General features: G+C 43.0%; 1 protein-coding gene across 1 annotated transcript in view; it reads right to left on the reverse strand.

Moving 5' to 3' along the window:
- The window catches only part of LOC136871803 (glycerophosphocholine phosphodiesterase GPCPD1), a 432,261-nt gene extending 428,358 nt beyond the window's left edge, over window positions 1-3,903 (reverse strand). Inside the window, exon 1 of the mRNA XM_067145405.2 lies at window positions 3,845-3,903. The gene's annotated coding sequence lies outside the window, so the exon portion shown is untranslated. The remainder of the gene's footprint in view (window positions 1-3,844) is intronic.
- Between the last annotated feature and the right edge of the window lie 2,097 nt (window positions 3,904-6,000).

Genomic DNA, 6,000 nt, shown 5'->3' on the forward strand with positions numbered 1-6,000 from the left:
CCCAGACTAATTCTGCGCTTGTTCCCAAGGGGTTGCCCCCCTTAGGGAATCAAAAGTTAAAGACTTGGGTAGCGAACTACCCGAGGTGGCAGGCGGAAGTTGTTTCGACGCCATGCCCGAAATCATCCTCCCCGAATGCCACCCACTTCGATCAGGGGTCTCTGTAGCCGAAGCAAGCAGCCAAGGCAATACCCACCTGGTCGTAGCAGGTATTGCCCGGGGTCCGATGTTGAACGATGCCTAATACGGGATGACTGAGGCAATGAGCACTAGGACTCCCTTCCTCCAGTCACCCGCAATAGCATGTACCCCATAGAATGTACAAATGAAAAAATAAATAAAAATAATTAATAATAATATGTCCTTCTGGCATTCGGCTGTGCGGGGACCTGTGTTGTCAGGCGGATACTACTGCCAAGGTACATGACGCTCCCACCCGCAAGAGTCCTGGGTGGTTCATTGTGGGCTTTTGGGCGTAATCGCACAAGTAAGAGGCCCATCTCCGGGCAGCATGCACATCAAATTTGAAAATGGTCTACATCTGACCCTCGGACAAATAATAAAAAATAAAGAGGGGACCATGGCTACATGACCCTTTAAGTCGCCTTCTACGACAGGCAGGGATTACCTATGGATGTATTCAACCCCTCCCATCCACAGGAGGTCCAACACATTTTACCAAACCGCAATCCATGTCCGCGCCTAGGTCGCCCCTTTTTGTCGCCTCATACGACAGGCAGGGGATACCGCGGGTGTATTCTACTTGTGCGTCCCCCACCCGCACGGGGTAGTGTGTTTGGTCCGCGAGAGGTATTTTATTTCCCTTAAGTCCGCCGGCAAGCCGGTTAGGACCCCCCTATCCGCCACCTGGGACGCGCACGTGGGAGTATCACCTCTCCCGTGCTACGACAGCGTAGTAGGTTCGTGGACTCCATTACTTTAAGGTCTACTAATTCGTTTGTGACAGTTCTTCAACTAGAGATCAACTGCTCATAATCTGCTCTATTTTTGGAGGTGGAAATATGCAGCAGGATCAGTTTTCCTGCGAGGTTGTCTTCGTTCCCGCCCCTCCCAAGGAGTTAGAAGTTTTCAATGACGATACGATGGGAAAGAGAGAAAACAACAGCAACAACAACAATCCATCTTCGGAACTGGCAATACAAACTTACAGCTCCGCGACGCATACCCATAGCCAACTCAGTTCAGTGAATGTTAATGTTGTTTTCATCTTGCCCGAGAACGTGTTATGACACGAGTTAAATCCGTTTGTAAGCAACAGCACTTACTGTATATGCTTACAACAGAGAAATATTTATCTCCGAGCCTGAAACAACAGGCAGCAGGATAGAATGACGACATCTGAAGTCGTCCAGTTTTGTGCTGGTTATAAATAGGAAATAGGAAAAGTCCTCTCGGTTTTAATTACTGCGTTGATGGGGTGAAAGTTCCTTTTGGGGATCATTGTAAGTACCTAGGTGTTAATATAAGGAAAGATCTTCATTGGGGTAATCACATAAATGTGATTGTAAATAAAGGGTACAGATCTTAGCACATGGTTGTGAGGGTATTTAGGGGTTGTAGTAAGGATATAAAACAGAGGGAATATAAGTCTCTTGTAAGACCCCAACTAGAGTATGGTTCCAGTGTATGAGACCCTCGCCAGGATTGCTTGATTCAAGAACTGGAAAAAATCCAAAGAAAAGCAGCTCGATTTGTTCTGGGTGATTTCCGACAAAAGAGTAGCGTTACAAAAATGTTGCAAAGTTCGGGCTGGAAAGAACTAGGAGAAAGACGACAAGCTGCTCGACTAAGTGGTATGTTCCGAGCTGTCAGCGGAGATATGGCGTGGAATGGTATTAATAGACGAATAAGTTTGAGTGGCGTCTTTAAAAGTAGGAAAGATCATAATATGAAGTTAAAGTTGGAATACAAGGGGACAAATTGGGGGCAAATATTCATTTATAGGAAGGGGAGTTAGGGATTGGAATAACTTACCAAGGGGGATATTCAATAAATTTCCAATTTCTTTGAAATCATTTAAGAAAAGGCTAGGAAACAACAGATAGGGGATCTGCCACCTGGGCGACTGCCCTAAATGCAGATCAGGATTGATTGATTGATTGATTGATTGATTGATTGATTGATTGATTGATTGATTGATTGATTGATTGATTGATTGATTGATTGATTGATTGATTGATTGATTGATTGATTGATTGATTGATTGATTGATTGAACAAATTTGAAGGATGAAATTACAATGGCTCGTTCGACACTGATATAGCAAAGCCATCTCCGTGATCGCCATGAAGGCCTCTGAAGGAGTGGAAGGTAAAAACTTCCACTTTCTGCACTTACTGTGATAGAAGGGTTAGACCTATACCCTCTCACCATTGCTTCCAGGAATTAACCTGCTACTCATTTGTAGTGCAGGCTGAGTGAACATGTGCCATTCCAGAAGTGGAAATCTACTTTTTTTAAATGTTTCGACGTCCTGATGAGGAACTGAACCCACGTTCTTCCAGATGAACTGAGCCCATCTTTACCGCCTCGGCTAGGCGGGCCCTCCACGTTGATATACGTTGAGACACAAATAGGTCTGGCGGCGATGGGACAGGAAAGGGCTAGGCGTGGGAAGGAAGCGGCCGTGGCCTTAATTGAGGTACAGTCCCAGCATTTGCCTGATGTGAAAATGGGAAACCACGAAAAACCATCTTCAGTGTTGCCGATACTGGGGTTCGAACCCACTATCTCCCGAATACTGGATACCGACCGTACTTAAGCGACTGCAGCTATCGAGCCCGGTCAAATGGTTTTTTAAAATGTATTCGTATGATATTACTGCTTAGTTTCCAAATTTTCCTTCAACATGTACTGTACAAGGTAATTCAAAGCATGAATATAAAATAAGATTTATCGGTAGAAAGAGAAATGTTTTTATTTTTAAAGTACCCATGAAAACACTGTTATAGTGCTTGTATCCTTCATTTCCACACGCGCGGTCTGCATATTTCCTAGGAACATGGGAAAGGAACCCTCGGCTAAATGTAAGCTGGACGTTACGTTTATTATTTAATTTCTTCATACAAAAAAGTTATGAGTGCATGTAATAGTTTTCATTTTCTGTAGCTAAAATACACGTGGACTTCGTGTTACGATTTCTTACCATAGAAATGCGCTCCTATGGCTCATTACTTTCACAACTCAACTGTTCAGATCAGAAAAAGTCATTGTTTCGCAGCACGCAGTAAATGATGATTTCTTGCAACAGTTCCCTTTTCCATCCATGACCTACATTACTGGCAGACAGCCAGATGTGTGCTTTACCGCTGGCGTGACATTGTCCTGAATATTACGAGCATGGCATTGACCAGCCTTTGTGTGATTCATGTCGCGTTATCATACGGCATAATACCGCATATTCGCTTAAATCACTCAGTAAATATATAGAGATGTTCAGTTCTAGTATCCGATGATGATGATGAAAGTTAATATGATTATTTAGCGTAATGGTGGCTTTCAAGCCGAACTTCGAGGCTAGCGGGTGAGTTGGCCGTGCGGTTATGGGTGCACAGCTGTGAGCTTGCATCCGGGAAATAGTGAGTTCGAGCCCCATTGTCGGCAGCCCTGAAAATGGTTTTCCGTGTTTCCCATTTTCACATCAGGCAAATGCTGGGTCTGTACCTTAATTAAAGCCACGGCCGCTTTCTTCCCTCTCTCAGGCAGCTTCGACCCTAACTCAGTCCAGTGGTGTTTGAAGGTGCTCAAATACGTCAGCCTCGTTTATCTATTTTGAGGCATATTATATTTAATTACAATAAAGAATATACAGGTACGCACTTACCTTCATTTATTCCCGAGTGTGAACCTCTCAAACACCAGTACAATGCCACAGCAGACGACCACGTGAGAAAGTTGCGCCACAAGAATGATCTAATCTTTTCAAGCCACTTTCAGATGGCGCAACTTCCTCTCTTCCGCTGCGTACACGATGCCACTTTTGACATTGTACGCAACTTGGAAGTTGCGCTGAATTCGAGTGGCACGTGCAACTTTTCGAATTGCATGACTGTTTACACGAAGCCACTCAACTTTTCTTGCTCAAATCGAAGTTGCATGCCATTTTAGTTGCACCGTGGACGAGTAGCTTTACATTGTTGAGTTCTTTTAAATGGAAGATGATTTTGATTATTCTACGGAGCAGGTACTGGAAGAAAGAGTGCGTACTTTCTTCTCTTTCAATAATTTCTCAAGCTTTTTTGAGCATTCCACTAAGTTTGGCTAACATTTAGTGATGATAGATGGTTTTTCATATAGCCTACAATTCTGTGGGCTGGTAAGCGGTGGGTGGTTTTGAGTTGTTGCTGTTTCCCGAGTGTACTCCGTATGCTTTATCTGTGTGTACCTTAAAATTAAGGGGATGTCTCGCTGAGGCGGTAAAAGTGTGCTCGGTTCACTTGGAAGTACGTGGATTCGATTCTCCCTCGGCAAGTCGAAAAATTTACGAAATGATATTTCCACTTCCAGAGGTGCTCATGGCCCTGAGGTTCACTCAGCCTACACCAAAAATAAGTACCAGGTTAATTCCTGGGACAAAGACGGCTGGCCGTAGAGCTAACCATTCTACCCCTCCAAATGCCGAGGTTAGAGATATCGGAAGTCCTTACCTTCCACCTCTCCAAGGGCCTACATGGTCTGTATGCAGATGACTTTGCATCTTTTAAACCCTGAAATTGGCCGTAACTGTCAATTACAAGATACTTCTGAAACCATAACAAAAGGACTGCTTGCTTGTTTGGTGCAAGGCAGTAGTAAACGCCACTTACAATTCAAAAAAAGGAAGGGATTGTTTTCTGAAATAAAACTTAAAAACTCTGCGGTAGAGATGTTTTCTGTTATTACGAGTGATTCAGATTTGGCGTGAAGACGTGAAGGACAAACCAGTATGTTAGTGACTGTCCACAGATATCAGATACTCATATCCATAAGTAGGGCTCGGAAGTTTATGGCCTAAAGAAGTACAAAATACGCCATAAAAACTAGCTAAATGTGACCTAAAACGATATAATATGACCTAAAATACAATAAAACATGACATGAATTTTAGAGACAGGTAGCATGTAACAAAACCTGATCAGCGATAATACACCAGGCACATTTAATCATACAAACTGACAAAGAAAAACTTCCAACATTCATTCAGTTCACAGCCTTGAGGTGCAATTCTCGCTCGGTTTTGCTAAATAAATCAAAAAAAAAAAAAAGTAATATGTCGGTGTAACAGGAAGTTTATTGAAGGTCTGTTTAAATTCGTTGGTAGTGAAAGGGGAAGGTAGTTGTGTCTGGACCCTTCAAGGATGATAGTTGTTTTACGTCGCACCGACACAGATAGGTCTTACGGCGACGATGGGACAGGAAAGGGCTAGGAGTGGGAAGGAAGCGGCCGTGGCGTTAATTAAGGTACAGCCCCAGCATTTGCCTGGTGTGAAAATGGGAAACCACGCCTTCAAGGATGAACTGGGCGAGAGATAACAAGGAATTTCCTTGTTTGCTAATTGATTCTGAGCTAAATATACCTACTGGACTGAGATCATATCCAAAGGCGGAAACACAGTATCGTCACGTTCCGTGAACTCACGCGTATCCTTCCGCAATCTAAACCCGTCCAGAAAGATGTGCTTGCTACAAAGACGTCCGTACAGCAGCTCCGTGGAATCAGGTTTTCTCGGCTTCTCAATTTAAACTAAAATGCTGAAATTATAACCAAATATGACCTTATATCACTAAAAAGAGAAAAATTTATGACCACAAAATTAAAATGGCCGAAATATGCATTTATATGCAATATCAAATTACTATGAACGGATTCAGGGATACGTCATTCACAGTCATTTTTCAGATTTCGGATAAACTAAGCTCAGGAAAGAAATATCTATGACTTTTTATTAACTTCCGAACCTTATCCATAACAAAGTATGATGATATTATGTTGTCGTAATT

The sequence above is a fragment of the Anabrus simplex genome, chromosome 4, assembly GCF_040414725.1.
Source record: "Anabrus simplex isolate iqAnaSimp1 chromosome 4, ASM4041472v1, whole genome shotgun sequence".
NCBI lineage: Eukaryota > Metazoa > Arthropoda > Insecta > Orthoptera > Tettigoniidae > Anabrus > Anabrus simplex.